Source organism: Pelophylax lessonae, assembly GCF_965119305.1.
Source record: "Pelophylax lessonae genome assembly, chromosome: 4".
NCBI classification, from domain to species: Eukaryota; Metazoa; Chordata; class Amphibia; order Anura; family Ranidae; genus Pelophylax; species Pelophylax lessonae.
Window position 1 is genome coordinate 38020235 of NC_138771.1, and position 18066 is coordinate 38038300.

The following is an 18066-nucleotide window of genomic DNA, read 5'->3' on the forward strand; positions in this document are numbered from 1 at the left end:
CATTGTGTGGCATATTGAACAAATAATCCATAGAGAACGCATCATGTATGCTCTACGCGTTTCATGTCAATACACTTCTTCAGGAGCTGGTGCAATCGATTATCTATAAAAAAAGATGTACATAAAAACAACAATGCATGTAGAAATGTACGCCCATGTTGAGCGAATGTCTACCACAATATATAAAAATAGCTTACAAATTGGTTCAAGCTGTTGCCTCATGAGACCTGTAATGGAGGGCCCTCCTAAACCGTCCATCGACCGTTTTGAATGCTGTAATTTTTTGAATTTGGCGCAGAGTACCCGGAAGTGATGTCATGACATCACTTCCTGGTTTTTTACATGGAGATCCGATCAGAGCCGAATGCGGCTTTGATCGGGTCTTCTTTTTGGTGGCCGTGCAGGTAGGATGACCGGGTCTACCGTCCCACTGGGACGAGCCGCGGAAGGTGGCAGGGAGGGGGGGACATCCCCTCCCGCTCCTTGTAATGACAGCGGAGTGGCTTCTTAGCCGCATTGGTTGTCATTACAAGACAGCCGACCGTCGGCTATGGACACCGGTACCGGGGTGATGATGCCTCTAGCTGCAGGCATCACTCCGGTACATGCACTTTCCTGAAATAGCGGCAATATCAGTAACCTCAGGGGCCGATTCCGATATATCGGGTAAAGTGCATATTTGCCCCCGATATATCGGTGTTGCTGATAATCGGTCGATCCCTAAATAAAACTGTCTACACGTCATACTGTCATCAGGAATTCCCATTCTGTAATGAGGTGCTGTAGCAAGAATGTAGGATTTAATCGGAATGTATATTGGACAGAAGCCTCATTGGTTTTCCCTGGTAAGAGATTTGACTTGAATTCTGTGCTTTATAAGTTGCATTTCCAGTAACGCATCTGTATTACTTTCTACTTTTCTATTGTTCAAGCAACCCGCAGTGAAGGTCTTAGTGGGAATAAGTGTTGGAAATATCACTTTATCTTAGAAGGAACAATTCAGGGGAAGGTATTGTGCTCCACAGGTCTCCTAATCGCCTTTGTTGTCCCGGATAGACTGATGTTCAGTTTTTCTTTTGCTGTTATTTTTCGATCATCGCTAGCAGATAAAAAAAAAAAAAAACAACTGCATGAACAGAGAACAGAAAAAAAATAGCTCTCTGCTGAAGCTGCACGTTTTCTTTTCACACAAGAGCTCCATTGTCTGGTAATTACAATTGTATTCTTTGTGCCTCCTCAGTGAGAAGCTGACTTACCTGAGAACAGAGCTGCTGCAGATGTGAATGCTGAGAGGTATTGAGGACCCCAGCCAATTTCCCCTAAATCCATCTGACTTCATAGCTGTGCTGGAGAAATACTTTCCTGGGACACCTGTTGGATCAGCATTGAATTTCCCTTGTGTATAAGTTTAATGAAAAAAACATGGCATTCTGCCTCATGCAAAACAATGAACTTGAGTCCTTATGGAATGCTGTAATGGCTTCCAAAGCCTTCAGGAAAGAGATGTTTTGGGAATAGATGGGATTCACTGAGTATAATGTTGCAATTAGAATTTGCAGCAGTATTCTGATGTCTACGTATCATAGAAAAAGGGAACTTCAGTTGAGAGCAATTAATTTTAATTGTGTTCTCTACAGCTGTGTCAACTCAGAGAGGGATGATAACCCTGTGGATGCCGTAGGAAGCGGTGGACACTTTTGAAATTTATACCATTTCTGTTTTCAATCAACATAGTGAAATGTCTGGGCCGGCATCAATCTGTGGTTTGTTTTGAGAAGACTTTTTTTTTTTGACGAATATTCAAGTATAAAGTGTGCTCACTCTAAGATAACATTAACATTGATCCTCTGAACAGATTGAGAACAGAACACAAATAAAAATGTGTTGTGATTAAGCAGGACCTATCAAGATTCAGAAATTTTCAGTGTGGTGTATATTCAGGGCTTTTTTTCTCAGAGAAAAGGTACAGGAACTCCCCTTTCTAAGTTACTTTGTGTCTCCGCTCCCTACCCACCTTCGAGCACTAACCCTTGGTTCCACCTCTGAGCACCGACACTTGGATCCACCCCCTACCCAGCTCCCAGTACAGCCCCTTTTAGAGAATATAGAGCCAAGTATAATTTTGTAGCGGAATGTAGGGAATTTGGCGAAAAAAGAAGGGCAAAAAAGCCAGTTGGGACTTTAAATGAGGTGTGGTCAAGCATAAATAAATAACATTGATAGGTAGTAACAAAGACCAGAAGTAAATAATAAAAACATCTCTTTATTGAACTGTCTATGAACCAAAATTAGGGTAACCAGATTGCTCACTATAGCCACATATCCCATGGTAATGGAGTATACATGAGTAAGACAAAAATGGGGCTTATTGGTACAAGACAGGAATACATGATAATGCGTTATTCTCCTGGTACATACAGAATGTTAACGAAATGTAAACAGAGGTCTAGGGTACATAATATAATAACTTGTGGTAGATAAAATAGCCTGTATAAAGCTCAACGCGTTTCGTGACCCATATTTACTCATTGGGGTTATTATCTACACTTGAGCTCCGGCTCTTTCTCTATTTCACTTCCTAATTCTATCTCCATCACCCTGTTGGTTTCCTAGCTCCTCTGGCTCTCACCACCAGCACATGTCCTATTTGTTACCATTCCTATAATACCTATATATGTATACAGATATTTATTACCCCTGTACTCTTGCAGATTTTTTGCTGCTATGCCTTATTGAGGCTGCCGGTGATCCCTCTATGGAGCCATTCACATTAAACACCTCCATATTCTTATACCTGCCTGGTGCGTGTGGGCATCGCTCCCTCAGTTCCCGGTTAGGATCCATTCCCTTGGACTTCATACCAGCACACTGTAAGCTATACCTCCCATAATTTGTGTGAGGTTTATTTATATATCATTCATACTATTACTTATCATGTGTATTATCTCTCTATAGATGCTTGTACCTTGCCTTGCTCCTGAAGAAGTGACCAAGTCACGAAACGCGTTGCGCTTTATACAGGCTATTTTATCCACCACAAGTTATTATATTATGTACCCTAGACCTCTGTTTACATTTCTTTAACATTCTGTATGTACCAGGAGAATAACGCATTATCATGTATTCCTGTCTTGTACCAATAAGCCCCCTTTTTGTCTTACTCATGTATACTCCATTACCATGGGATATGTGGCTATAGTGAGCAATCTGGTTACCCTAATTTTGGTTCATAGACAGTTCAATAAAGAGACGTTTTTATTATTTTCTTCTGGTCTTTGTTACTACCTATCAATGTTATTTATTTATGCTTGACCACACCTCATTTAAAGTCCCAACTGGCTTTTTTGCCCTTCTTTTTTCGCTGTATGCAACAGGGATGGAGACTCCGCTGGTCAGGAGTCTCATTTAAAGTCCCAAATTCCCCCTCCCTTTTTGATGTATGGAATTTGGTTATGATAACAAGAAAAGCAATAAAATTGATCCCCCACAGCCAACAGCAATATACCCCCCCCAGCAGCAGTAGACCCCCAGCAGCAGCAAAAGATCTCCCAGCAGCCAGCATCAATAGACTCTCTAGCAGTCAGCAACAGTAGACCCCCTCCCCAAACAGTAGATCCCTTCCAGCAACAATTAACCCACAGTATCAAAATATCCTCCACCAGCAACAATAGATTGCCATCCAAAAATATATCCCCTCCAGCATCAATAGATCTAGCATCAGTAGACCCTCCAACACCCCATTCCATGGCATACATTCAGAGCTAGAGGTGCCGGCGTTCCCCCGCATTCCCGCTGAAAAAAAGCCCTGTGTATATTTATTAAAGGCCTGTAGCTCTAATACCCATATGAACTGTTGGATTTTACAGGTGTCCCTAGCCGTTCTACTGGTGATACCAGTATAAGGGATAGGAGTGCCTACAGATGCACAAAAAATACTCACTAACCACTTGGGGTGACTAATAGATAGACATTCACATTGTCTGTCTTGTTCTTGTAGATTTATTGGCTCAGTATCCAAGGGATGTGAGTATAAGGCCCCTTTCACTCGGCTCCGTTCCGTCGACAGAGCCATTCTGCTCAGTGGCTGATCGATCCGCCGATCCCCGCTGAGCAGGTGGATGACAGCTTAAGCCTTGTACACACGCAACGATTGTTGGCCGTGAATTTTTGGCCAACGTCCGATCGGCCGATTTTCGGCTTGTTAGTATGATGCTTCCGACAACTGACTGCGACTTTTCAGCCAAACAAAATCTGGTGTGCATGCTATTAAATTTTTGTTGGCCGTCAACAGAACGGCCGATTTTCCGTCAGTCAGTACAGATTTCGGCAGACAAAAATCAGATGAGCAAGACTGGGCATGCTCAGAGAAGAAAAAACGCACAGAAATTTAACCAGCACATGACATCACTTCTGAAGTTGGTTTTTGTTGGCCGAGAAAATTAGTGTGCAGTCTAGAGCACATTTCAACCAACACAACAACACTGGACAAAAGAAGGCCGATAGGTCGGCCAACAAACGAGGCATAAAGCCCCGTACACACGTACCGATTGTCGGCCGTAAATATTCGGCCGACGACCGATCGGCCGATTGTAGGCTTGTTAGTATGATGCGTCCGACAGCCGACAGCGCATTTTCGGCCGAACAGAATCTGTCGTGCAGGCATTAAAATTTTTGTTGGCCAACACCAGAACGGCCGATTGTTCGCCAGTCAGTACAGATTTTGGCCGACAGACAGCAGATTTGCAAGACTGGGCATGCTACGAAAAGAAAAAAGACAAGGAAAGTTAACCATCACATGACATCACTTCTGCAGTCGGCTGTTGTTGGCCGACAAAATTCGTGTGCCGTCTTTTGCAGTTTTCAACAGACACGACAGCCCTGGACAAAAGACGGACGATCGTTCGGCCGACGATCGGTACGTGTGTACGGGGCTTTAGTCTCCGCTCTGTGTGTGGAGACAGAGGTGTCAGATCCCCGCAGTCCTTTATGGGGGAATCGGATGAGAACGGACCACCTATCCATTCTCATCTGATCCGCCAGATGGATGGAAAATAGGGTTTCCATCCAGATTTGACGGATTTGATGGATTTGACCCTATTTTCGGATCGGATGTCAGCGGACATGTCTCTGCTGACATCCGGTGCCTCATAGAGATGTATGGGGCATCCGTTCAGATCCGCCTGAAAAGCTGACAGGCAGATTTGTACGGTCCGCACGTGTGAAAGGGGCCTAAGGGGTTTCAAAAGCAGCAACATAAAAGGCCTGTAGCTCTGATCCCCCTTCAGGAACTGTTGGATTTTTTAGGCCCTGCTTGCCTTTTTACTGGGGATACTAGTGGAAGAGATAGGAGTGTCTACAGATGCACCAAAACACCCACCAACCAACCTGGGTGACTGATGAACAGACATCCCCATTAATGTAGATGTGTTGGCTCAGTATCCAAGGGAGTGAGTATTAGGGGTTTTAAAAGCAGCAACAATATTTCCTCTACTCAGTAGTGCCTTCTAGTAGACATATCTTCAGTCTCTCACAGTCTAATAATGGACATTTAGAATGAGATTACCAATCCATATTTGTGGACCTTTTAAGAAGAAGTAGGGCTAAAGCTCTTTTGGCCATACTTATCCTGTAGGTCACAGGAGTGCATGTCGTTCTGCACTCCTGTGACCCATATTCAGCCAACAGAGGGCTACAGTCCGCTGTCGGTTGATGTCACTCAGCTGGTCCAGGCTCTGGAAAGATCCTGACTTTAATGTCAGGATCCACCCAGATGCCTGGACCAACAGCTGGCTCAGACTCTGAGCAGCCGCTGAAAGCCTGAAAGTCTGGCACTCCAGTGAGCGCTGGAGGGGCAGAGCAGAGAGTCGGTGACTGACAGTCACAATTCTCTGCTAAGTGAAGACTGAGAACTGAGTGATCAGCCATCCCTGATTGCTCAGTTCTCTGTCTTAAAGGTGGAACAGGCATTTACTGCATGAGAGCGAGGCTGCATCCACCTAGGTGAGTGTTATTATTTTTTGTTTTTGTTTTTAGAAACCTGCACTCTTTTAAACGGAGAGAATACAATATACAAATCCTCTGCAAGTACCGGCTCGGCTCCACTCGGCCCTGCTTGGCTCTGTTTGGTTTTCCACTGCATGGTACCGCATGGCACGGTGTTGGAACGGTTCGGTACGGTTTGGTATAGTTTGCTTTTCCACTAAAGTAAAGTGGGTGGGATAACAATGATTCTCTGACCAATCAGTGGCTAGTAGTGACAAACAGTCAAGGCTGCATGCAAAGGATTGTGGGATATGGTACCGGTACGGCCCTCTTGGAACCACAACTGAGGTGGTACTGTTTAAGTGAGCCGTACCGTTCGGTTCCATGTAGTGAAAAAGCGCCGCCGTACCGTACTGTACCGAACCGTTCCAACACCGTACCATGCGGTACCATGCAGTGGAAAAGCACAAAAGCGAGCCGAACCGTTCGGTTCCATGCAGTGGAAAAGCGCCATAAGCAGGACTCTGACAGTGCTCCCCATTAGTAGCCATCTTCCTGTATTCCAAGGCCCTAGCATATGCTCACTTACAATCCTTGAGCCTTGGCCTTGGAACTGTGTCTTCTCTTCAAGCAGCTGGTGTGAGAGTCAAGGTACCTTCTCTTATTTCAGGAATCCAGAAGGAAAATACCATGATACCTCACACGGGTATCCTCTTCAGGCAAAGCCTTTCTAGAAGGTCCCCCCAAATATATATCACCTGACCCAACTCACATCACTGACATAAACCTCCTAGTAATTGACCAGGGTAAAATTAATATTTGCAGTGCTTACCCTAGAAAGAGTTGCTGAGGTATCTGTTTCCTTGTACCCTGTGATAATAATCCCCCAAGCAGTGCCGCACCCTCTGACACACCAAGGCTGGAGGAAAGGCTGTTTATTTGGGCAACATGCCCAGCAAACATTTGCAAAGCAGAAATGAAATACAGATGCACCAGTACACAATTTGCAAACAAAGTATTATCAAAACAACATATAATGGTTACCAGAGGCTCCTTAAAGATGATAAAGTCTATACCTTCTAGGCCCTTACTTAAAGTGGTGCCCAAAATATAGTATATATACGCATGGGGGGCAATAAGTCACAGTCCCTATTTATCCCTCTCCCACAAGATAGTTGTAATTAACTTTCAGTGGCTGGCTTTGGAGCCCAAGACTACATTGGAGGTCTTAGTGCAGAGTTTTTTTTAATTACAATGGGAAAGAGGGGGTGGGGGGATACTCCTCAGAACATATCCCAAGGGGTCAGAGAAGGGGGTGGTGCTGTCTCTTTACCAATGGTATAGCGAAGATGGTGGCCTCACTACAGTCTTTTCTGAGGTCTCCTCCCCAGAAGACTCCTCAGTAACAAACGGAGAAGCAAACAATGTCAAAGGCTTAGAAGAAACCAAATGAACTCAGATAACAATAACAAACAAACTCTGGCTTGCTACAGCCTAGCTGCCAACACTAAATTTAGTTTAACCGCTTGCCGACTGCCTAACGACGATTTATGTCGGCAGTCAACCCCTCACAGGCAAAGCGACATAGGTCTACGTCACTAGCCTGTGAGGCTCTAAGGAGCGAGCGCGCGCCGCCGGAGGCGAGCTCCCACTCGCTCACGGACCCCCCCCCCCGCGCCTGTGCCCGGCGGACCCGATGTCCACCGGGCACTCGCGATTGTCCGTTACAGCGGGAGAAAGGCAGGCGGCTAATGTAAACACAGCCGCCTGTCATTCTCCCCTGTGTAAGAATGGAGATCATACGGTTCGGCTGCTATGTAGGACCGTTGATCTCTGTTCTTACACCTCAAGCCACATCCAATGACAGTTAGAAGAACGCCCCTAGGGACACACTTAACCTCCCTCTCAAAAAAAGTTAACCCCTTCACTGCCAGTGTCATTTTTACAGTAACAGTGCATATTTTTAGCACTGATTTTTGTAGTAATGTCACTGGTAACCCCAAAAGTGTCAAAAATGTCAGTCAAGGGTCCGATCTGTAATGTCGCAGTCCTTCAAAAAAAAATTTGCAGATCGCCGCCATTACTCGTTAAAAAAAAACAACAAAAATGACAAAAATCTTTCCCTTAGTTAGTAAATGCAATAAATTTTGCACAAACCAATCAAAATACGCTTTTTGTGATTTTTTTTTACCAAACATATGTAGCATAAAACAAATTGGCCTAAAATGTTAAAAAATTTTGATTTTTACATTTTTTTTGGGGAATTTCATATAAAAAAATGTGAAAAATATTGCTATTTTTGCAAAATTGACGCTCTTTTTTTGTTTATAGTGCATGATCAAAAAATCGCACAGGTGATCAAATACCACCAAAAGAAAGCTCTATTTGTGGGAAACAAAGGACGTCAAATTCGTTTAGGTACAGCGTCGCACGACCGTGCAATTGTCCGTTAAAATCACGCAGTGCCGAATCGCAAAATAGGCCCTGGTCAGGAAGGGAGTAAAATCTTCCGGGGCTTAAGTGGTTAAGGACACTCCAGCTTACGATAGGAGTCCTACAGGCCCTTGGAGAAAAAACCCTGCATGGAAATGGGGCATTTAAATCCATTATATATGTCTATATATCGAATATATACTTTTTAAGCTAGTCCAGTAGGACTCGTTTGTTAATTTTTTTTTCCTGCAAGGTGTATAAAAAAAATTCCTTAAAATAACAAAAAAGCAAAAGTGATAAATGGCTTCCGTAAGGAATTGTGCCTGTTATATTTACAGTTTAGCTTCAACGAGACATCTGCTTCATGTAATAATCACAGACATCCCCAGATAACATCATTCTTATATAAAGCACTGGGTAGCACTTCTCGTTCTACCAAGTTAATTGTGCCCAGTGGTGGCTTTAAATGTAAGTATGTATCCTATAGCAGGAAAACAAGATTTGCAGCTCATAAACTGACACCACCCGGCATTCTCAAACCGATGACACAGCATAAGAGAGGCTGCAAATACATATGGGAGGTCTGAGAGGTTTTTGATATTTATGATGCCGGCGCTATGAAAAAACATTTACTGAAAAATATGGTTTTTGTTTTAATTGGTTTTACTCATGTGGTATACAGCTTTCTGGCACAGGGCACACAGAGGAAAAGACACGCTTGCGCTTTTCCAACCATGTAGAATTTAGTTCTCAGAAACTTGTATTAACTACAAATACCATGTACATGCTGAAATCAGAGAAAATACTATTGACTCTCATTTATCTTTTGGACTATAGTGAAAGCTATCTGCATTCCCCCAAAGTAATCGTTAATTCTGTAATTGCCATTTTCCAGTGCTGGTAAAAATCTGACTGACAGTGTTGGGTTAATACGGCAATCTTTATTAAAAGAAATAAACTTAAAAGAAATTAGTGCTGAGAAAATACTGCTGGGATTGCGAACTCTTAATTTGAAAATGCTAGATGTCTGACTATGATATGATCCAAAGATTTCCATAATCACTGACTCAGATAAAGTTCCTCCCAACCTGGCTATAGGTGCCTGCACTGTGTCCCAAGCAGACAATATTGATCCTCTTTATTAGGGTATGGTAGGGTTTGGCTATTAGTCTCTCACAACTCCTAGGGTGAGGACTTGTCTTTTTCTATTCTCTGTTGGCAGCTCAGCAAGTCAGTGGCAGTGGTGTTCCCAGCAAAATCAGGTGGCAACACCAGTGGGCAACAGTGGTATTCTCGCGTACCAAGAGATGTCCACTACTCAGTCTCTCTGCACCACAGATGCCGGGGTAAAATGTTCTGCTAATTGCCTGCTGCATAGTCTGACAACATCCTCTCCATGTTGGCCCCAAGACCAGGAACAGTCCTACCTCTCCACAGAGACCCAGTCATGGCATGTGTAGTTCCATTGCCAATCTGAAATACAGGCTCAGCCTGTCTGGGGACTGCATCCCCCACAAGTCTTAGTTTCTCCCAGCAGGTTCTTGTCACTCCCAAGTTGCACAGCTTTCCACATCCCCTGGAGAAATGTACGGAAACATTCTCCTGCCTGACAGCCACCAGTCCACATTAAGGGCTTGTTCACACCATTGTGGTGCAGTAATGTGTGCTAAATGCCTTGGTGTAAATGCAAATGCACCTTCCCAGGGCACTTAGCTGTTAAAAATAAAATAACCTAAATTAAATAGGCTCTGCCTGACTCAAGATGGCTGAAAGAGTCACATGGGGTTGCAAAATCCAATTGGGTGCTTCCCCGGTGACCCAGGAAACCATAGAGGAACTGTGTTCCTTTCAAATGAATAAAAAGATGGAGGGCACAGGTCTGGACACCATGAGGTGGCAAGACACTGGCTCCTCTTTATAAAAGGCATGGATTTGTTGAGGATGGCTCCTGACAGGTGAGCGTGAGTTAGTTAATCAAACATATACCAACCACATATTCCAAAAATACAAATAGCTTTTATTAAATTATTAAAACAGATAAACAGATAAAAGAGAAAAAGTCTCGTAATGTAATATACAACATATCCATGGTAGTCTCAACCAAATACAGGGACGGGTCTGACGCGTTTCGCCCTTGGGCGGGCTTTCTCAAAGACCACGTTGAGTCCCAGGTAGACTGAGAGACATGTAGTTGGCTACTTGATAGCAAGAATCCTGGACCGCAAGGTAGGGGAAGCCCCCCGGGGCGAACACGGGAACCAACCACCAGAGCGGGTCTGGCTTCAGAGCACACCAGGATTTGGATGTATAGAAAATCTCATCAATAACAGCTTTGAAATTTCATGTGTTTCTTTCAAATTCATCTCCAGCTGCGGTACCGACTCCACCTGCAAGAGTCACATGGGGTGGCAGAATCCAATTCGGTGCTTCCCCGGTGACCCAGGAAACAATAGAGGAACTGTGTTCCATTCAAATTCATCTCCAGCTGCGGTACCGCCTCCACCTGCAGTGGGGAAACAAAATTGCACCTGCCTACAGGCCACTATAATGACAGATCCCAGCGGCCGCAGGTATTCATGGACTTCTGCACAGTCAGCCCTTACCTGTAGAAATCAATGCTGGATTCACACAGAGTGCATCCAGTAGTGATCACCGCAGGTGATCCCTGGCTGTGCAGAAAGCCGCAAATAGCTGTGGCCCCCGGTGACTTGTCATTATAGTGAACAGGACAGGCACCCACAGCTAGCCGCTGAGAGCTGCAGCAGCAATCAGAAGATTTCAATTGCCTAAAATGCCGGTGTGAATGTAGCCCTAATGAATTACACATTGACCTGTTTGAATTTAACGCATCGCAGCAGACCAGGCTGGTGTGAACCTACCCCTAGTGCAGCTGGTGGTATCTCTTGCAAAGGTTGGGTCATTTCTTTATGTAGTAAATTTTACTAATGTTGTGCTTACCTTTTTTGTGATTTCGAATCCTAAAAAGGCCCATGAGGAAGCATCAGATGGTAAAGTCATCTTCAATTTCCAAGCAGCAAGTGAAAATGGGTCAGATGCAGCACTGCTATCTAAAGGAATTGTGGTTGGGTACAAAGTCACCATCAATCCAAATATTGGGGACATCTATTCCTATCTTTGCTCCCATTGCAGGAGGCATTTAGCTTTTTCGGGAAATCAATAATTAAAGTAAGGTGCTTTTGAAAGAAATTTGAGATGAAAGAGGGGGCTGGGGGGACTTTCAGGGTACCGTCACAGACAAATAGTGCAGAGATACAACACAGATAGATAAAAAGTCAAAGTTTATTAAATTTATCTAGTGGATTCCGTATAGTGTTTTCTATAATTGTGTCACACCTCCATTTTCCTAAATTCATTCCATACTATGATACAAAACATTGATGATAAATTCCATAACAAATTCCATATAGTGTTGCGATATCAGCAAAAATACAGATAGAAAGTAAAGAAATAAAAAAAAAAAAAAAAAACTAAAAAATGTGTAACAATAAAAATGTGGCAAAACTTCAAAGTTCTTCAATAAAGTCCAGTGTTGCTTCAATCAAACACATATTCCCATCCACTGTGTTGTGCATAAAGAATCTTGAAAATAAACAACCAGTGCTCCACAACGTATGATAATGCACTGACCAGTGCAATACGGCAGTGATGGTGAACCTTGGCACCCCAGATGTTTTGGAACTACATTTCCCATGATGGTCATGCACGCTACAGTGTAGATAAGCATCATGGGAAATGTAATTCCAAAACATCTGGGGTGCCAAGGTTCGCCATCACTGCCCTATGGTCACAAAGACCAATATAGCCTTTGTATTACACCAAAAATACCAGATATGGTGGTCAATCCTTCTCCTGCAATATCCACATACTTCTCCAATTTATAAAAAAAACTATTTAATAAAAACATCTCCAATTTATTGCACTTACATTAAAAAGTTTCCAGACAGGCATCAGCCTGTATGCACCCAGAGAAAATTAGCTCAATGTTTGCTATGTAGACCAACTGTACCACCGTTATCTTCCAAAAAACCCCAGCGTGCATTCCACCTCACCTGGATGTGACATCACTTGCTATCCAAGACAACGAGCAGTGATCCAACCTCAATGCATTTCCCCAGAAAATGTCATCAATGTGTCATCAGGAAGTCTTGGCTCCTATCAACAGCTGCAAAGGATTGAGGAATTCACCACCCAGTTTCAAACATTACCACCCTATTCCAGGAAAAAGCACAGAGCCAAAGCAGATCCATAGTCAAATCATCATCTCTAGTCCAGTCCATCCCTTTATTCTTCATATGTGTTTAAATATTGACTGATTTATACTGTTTAAACTCCAAGGTCCTTTTGTTATTGTCAGGCGTCTGTAAATTTCCAAATTATATATTTCCTGCTAGTAAGTGAGGGTCCCCTAATGTGAAGTGCTATGCCAGTATAATAGGCACAAAGTAGAAATAAAAATGGCAAAAAAGGAAAAAATATGAGCAATATTACTACATATCCCTTTTAATAGTATTTAGATCTCAGGAAACCCGTGATAATCACAAAAGTGGATTTTAAAGGTGGGTGTACTCTCAGAAAAAAGTCACAAACAACTTATAAAATCCATAATTTTTATTTCATAAAAATTGTAAAACAAATAGCGGGATGTACAGTACCTCCCCCTTTTCTTAAAAGCAAGACACGCAATAGAACAGTGTTTCTCAACCTTTTCAACACAGAGGAACCCTTGAAATAACGTTCTGGTCTCAGGAAACCCCTACTAAAAATGATTATATCTACAATAATAAAAAGAAATAGGTCATGCGAGCAACCTTGAGCCTCTAGATTAATGGGCTATCTGCTGCAGACACTCCACTTCTCATAACAGTGTGAATACTTAAAATAAATAAATAGTGCTGCGCAAATATACAAATGATCATATACTGCACTATGTGCATCAAAACATTAAAATCCAAAAAACAGTGAATATTATGTAACATTAAAGTGCCAATAGTGCCAATAAATTAATATAATTCCATAAAAGAGAAACAGATAAAAGGATAAAAGAGTCCAGTGTAAAAAAGTGAATAGCCGTGCTGAAGACTAATAGTCCAAACAATCCTAAAGTGATCTGTGCTCCCAAAGAAGAGTGACCAGAGTGTCACAATGGACAGCCAACCGTGCACCCCCTTGTGATTGGGTGCTCACCTCAGATCTTTAAAAGAACGCATGGGTTAATAGATCCTATAGATCATTCATCCATATCCTTAGTACTCCTCTCATCCACAGTATTAAAATCTGGCTTGTGGTGTCACTCAATGCAGCATAATATAGAAATAGAGAAACTGGCAATAGTGCATGAAATCCTGAAAAACCGGTCTTTATTGAGTAAAAAATATAAATGGTCTCACTCACATTTGTGGGTGCATATCATGCACATAGAGAATCGCATCAAGAGATTGTAGAAATCATGGTGGTATAGTGGGAGAAACCGTTCAGCGCCGCCTTGCATTCACAGCTAGCGCTGATAGCTCACAGTCTCACCAAACAGCTGTGTATCGCTCCATCTGTCCTTGCCCCTCCCCTACGCGTGACGACACAGGGACCACGTGTCTTCCTCAGGGGGATAAAGTGCAAAAAAACTCTTGTATGAAGTGTCTTCACCGTTATCGGTCTGTGTGCCTCCAACCATGAGTGAAACAAGGAGGGGGCTTACCAGATAAATAGGTCCCAATAGAGCTTACACTCTTTAGGTCACTTAGGCATATTTGGTAGATATGACAGTCACGATATCCATGATACTGGAATGGATTCAATGTGTTCCAGCATCAAGTGGACATCTCATATCACATGTATATCGATGAGTGACCTCATATAATGGCAACACATACCGGATATAATCTTCCTCTTGAGATATATCCAAGATAAAAGTGTGTGTGTAGCAATAAAACATCCAGACAAAGTCACAGCAACACCTGTAGCAGACACGACGCACGCGTTTCGTCTCATAAGACGTCCTCTGGGGATGTCCCACATGTCAGCTTCCCCAGCATCAACTCAAGTTTGAGATAGACATACTTACATTGGGCCAAGCTGGACTAGTGTGAGTATACAATAAATATCATAACTAGAGTTCAACTTTAAAGCAAATATAAAAGACACAAATTACCAAAGCTCAGAGAGAGAGATGATCTCATTGGTGTGCTTTTTATACTTTTACTGTCCTGCTGTAAGGTAGGGGAGGAGAGAAGACCAGTGGGGGTTACTACAGCAGAGAAAATCAAGTCTCTTTTGCAGTAGCATGTTGTGGTTAGCAGAGTTTTATAAATCTCAGAACTGGTAGGACAAAAATATGAGGGCTGTACCGAAAGTAATGCAAAAGTGGACATAACTTTTTTATTACTTACATAGGTCATATCATTTCACATGTTGGTAAAGTAAATCTTCTCTATAGTAACTCCTCCTCTTCTTTTTTTCATTGCAGGCAAATAATGGATTCCAAGCAGAATTAAGGTGCCATCATTGAGTTATTGATGAAGGAGGGGTGCAGGCTGTCTGACATCCACAGAAGACTACAGAATGTTTATGGAGTTGACACCATTGACAAGAACATTTGGTGACTCTTGCCAATGGTGTCATTTCTGTAAACATTCTGTAGCCTTCTTTAGATGTTGGACAACCTGCACCCTTCCTTTACCAAGAACTCAATGATGGCCAGTGCACGGACAAGGTCATTCAGTGCCCAGGGGAAAGATGCCAAACTGAGCCCCCCATTTATGATGTGCAAGCTTAGGGGATCCTACGCCCAACAGTCTCTTGCTTGTCAAAATCACTGCCGCTGTAACTACTCCTGTCAGCCTTGTAACAAAAGGAAGGTGCTCCAATCCCTACAGTTAATCATTGCACCCCAGGCAGCTTCCCCTCCTGTTCACCTCTGGTGATGGCACATTTCTTCTGCTTGGAATCCATTATTTACCTGCAATGAAAAAGAAGAGTTACTTTAGAAGGAAGAGTTACTCTACCAACAAGTGAAATTTAAATGGTCTATGTACAGCCATGGCCAAAAGCTTTGACACAAATTTTGATTTTAACAAAGTCTGCTGCGTCAGTTTTTATGATGCCAATTTGCATATGCTCCAGATCGTTATGAAGAGTGATCAGATGAATTTCAATTAATTGCAAAGTCCCTCTTTGCCATGAAAATGAACCTAATCCCATAAAAAACATTTCTACTGCATTTGTGAAGAAGGCTTCAGAGCTCCCAAAAAACATAGAAACATAGAAACATAGAATGTGTCGGCAGATAAGAACCATTTGGCCCATCTAGTCTGCCCAATATATCTGAATCCTATGAATAGTCCCTGGCCCTATCTTGTATGAAGGATAGCCTTATGCCTATCCCATGCATGCTTAAACTCCTTCACTGTATTTGCAGCTACCACTTCTGCAGGAAGGTTATTCCATGCATCCACTACTCTCTCAGTAAAGTAATACTTCCTCATATTACTTTTAAACCTTTGCCCCTCTAATTTAAAACTGTGTCCTCTTGTGGTAGTTTTTCTTCTTTTAAATATGCTCTCCTCCTTTACCGAGTTGATTCCCTTTATGTATTTAAATGTTTCTATCATATCCCCTCTGTCTCTTCTTTCTTCCAAGCTATACATGTTAAGGTCCTTTATCCTTTCCTGGTAAGTTTTTTCCTGCAATCCATGTACTAGTTTAGTAGCTCTTCTTTGAACTCTCTCTAGAGTATCTATATCCTTCTGGAGATATGGCCTCCAGTACTGCGCACAATACTCCAAGTGAGGTCTCACCAGTGTTCTGTACAGCGGCATAAGCACTTCTCTCTTTCTACTGCTTATACCTCTCCCTATACATCCAAGCATTCTGCTGGCATTTCGTGCTGCTCTATTACATTGTCTTCCCACCTTTAAGTCTTCTGAAATAATTACTCCTAAATCCCTTTCCTCAGATACTGAGGTCAGGACTGTGTCAAATATTCTATATTCTGCCCTTGGGTTTTTACGCCCCAGGTGCATTATCTTGCACTTATCCACATTAAATTTCAGTTGCCAGAGTTCTGACCATTCTTCTAGTTTTCCTAAATCCTTTTCCATTTGGCGTTTCCCTCCAGGAACATCAACCCTGTTACATATCTTTGTGTCATCAGCAAAAAGACAAACCTTACCATCGAGGCCTTTTGCAATATCACTTATGAAGATATTAAACAAAATTGGTCCCAGTACAGATCCCTGAGGTACCCCACTGGTAACATGACCTTGTTCTGAATGTTCTCCATTGACTACAACCCTCTGTTGTCTGTCACTCAGCCACTGCCTAATCCACTCAACAATATGGGAGTCCATGCTCAATGACTGCAGTTTATTGATAAGTCTTCTATGTGGGACAGTGTCAAAAGCCTTACTAAAATCTAGATATGCAATGTCTACTGCACCTCCACCGTCTATTATTTTAGTCACCCAGTCAAAAAAATCTATAAGATTTGTTTGACATGATCTCCCTGAAGTAAACCCATGTTGTTTTTCATCTTGCAATCCATGGGATTTAAGATGTTCCACAATCCTATCCTTTAATAGGGTTTCCATTAATTTGCCTACTATTGATGTCAGACTCACTGGTCTATAGTTGCTCGATTCCTCCCTACTACCTTTCTTGTGAAGCAAGCAAGCACCAGGACCTTCTCCTACAGTTGATTTGGGATCGGGGCATCACCAGTGCAGAGCTTGCTCAGGAATGCCAGCAGGCAGGTGTGAGTCCATCTGCACAAACAGTGAGAAGAAGACTTTAAGAGGATTGCCTGGTGTAAAGAAGGGCAGCAAAGAAGACACTTCTCTCCAGAAAAAACACATTAGAGGCAGACTAATATTCTGCAAAAGGTACAGGGATTGGACTGCTGAGGGCTGGGCTAAAGTCATTTTCTATGATGAATCTCTTTTCTGATTGTATGGGGCATCTGGAAAAAAACTTGTGCGCAGAAGAAAAGGGGAGTGCTACCATCAGTCCTGTGTCATGCCAACAGTAAAGCATCCTGAGACCATTCATGGGTGGGGTTGCTTCTCAGCCAAGGGAGTGGGCTCACTTGCCACAGTAAGAGAACACAGCCATGAATAAAGAATGGTACAAGAACATCCTCCGAGAGCAACTTTTCCCAACCATCCAAGAACAGTTTGGTGAGAAACAATGCCATTTCCAGCCATAAGGCAAAAGTGATAACTAGGTGGCTTGAGAAACAAAACATTGACATTTTGGTCCATGGCCAGGAAACTCCCCAGACCTTAATCCCATTGAGAACTTGTGGTAAATCCTCAAGGGGCGGGTAAACAAAAAAATCCCACGCATTCTGACAAACTCCAAGCATTGATTATGGAAGAATGGGCAGCCATCAGTCAGGATGTGGCCCAGAAGTTGATTGACAGCATGCCAGGGTGAATTGCAGAGTTCTTGATAAAGAAGTGTCAACAATGCAAATATTGACTTTTTGCATAAACTTAATGTAATTGTCAATAAAAGTCTTTAACCCGTATGAAATGATTATAATTATCCACTTAAGCCCCGGAAGATTTTACCCCCTTCCTGACCAGGGCCTATTTTGCGATTCGGCACTGAGTAACTTTAACGGACAATTGCGAAGTC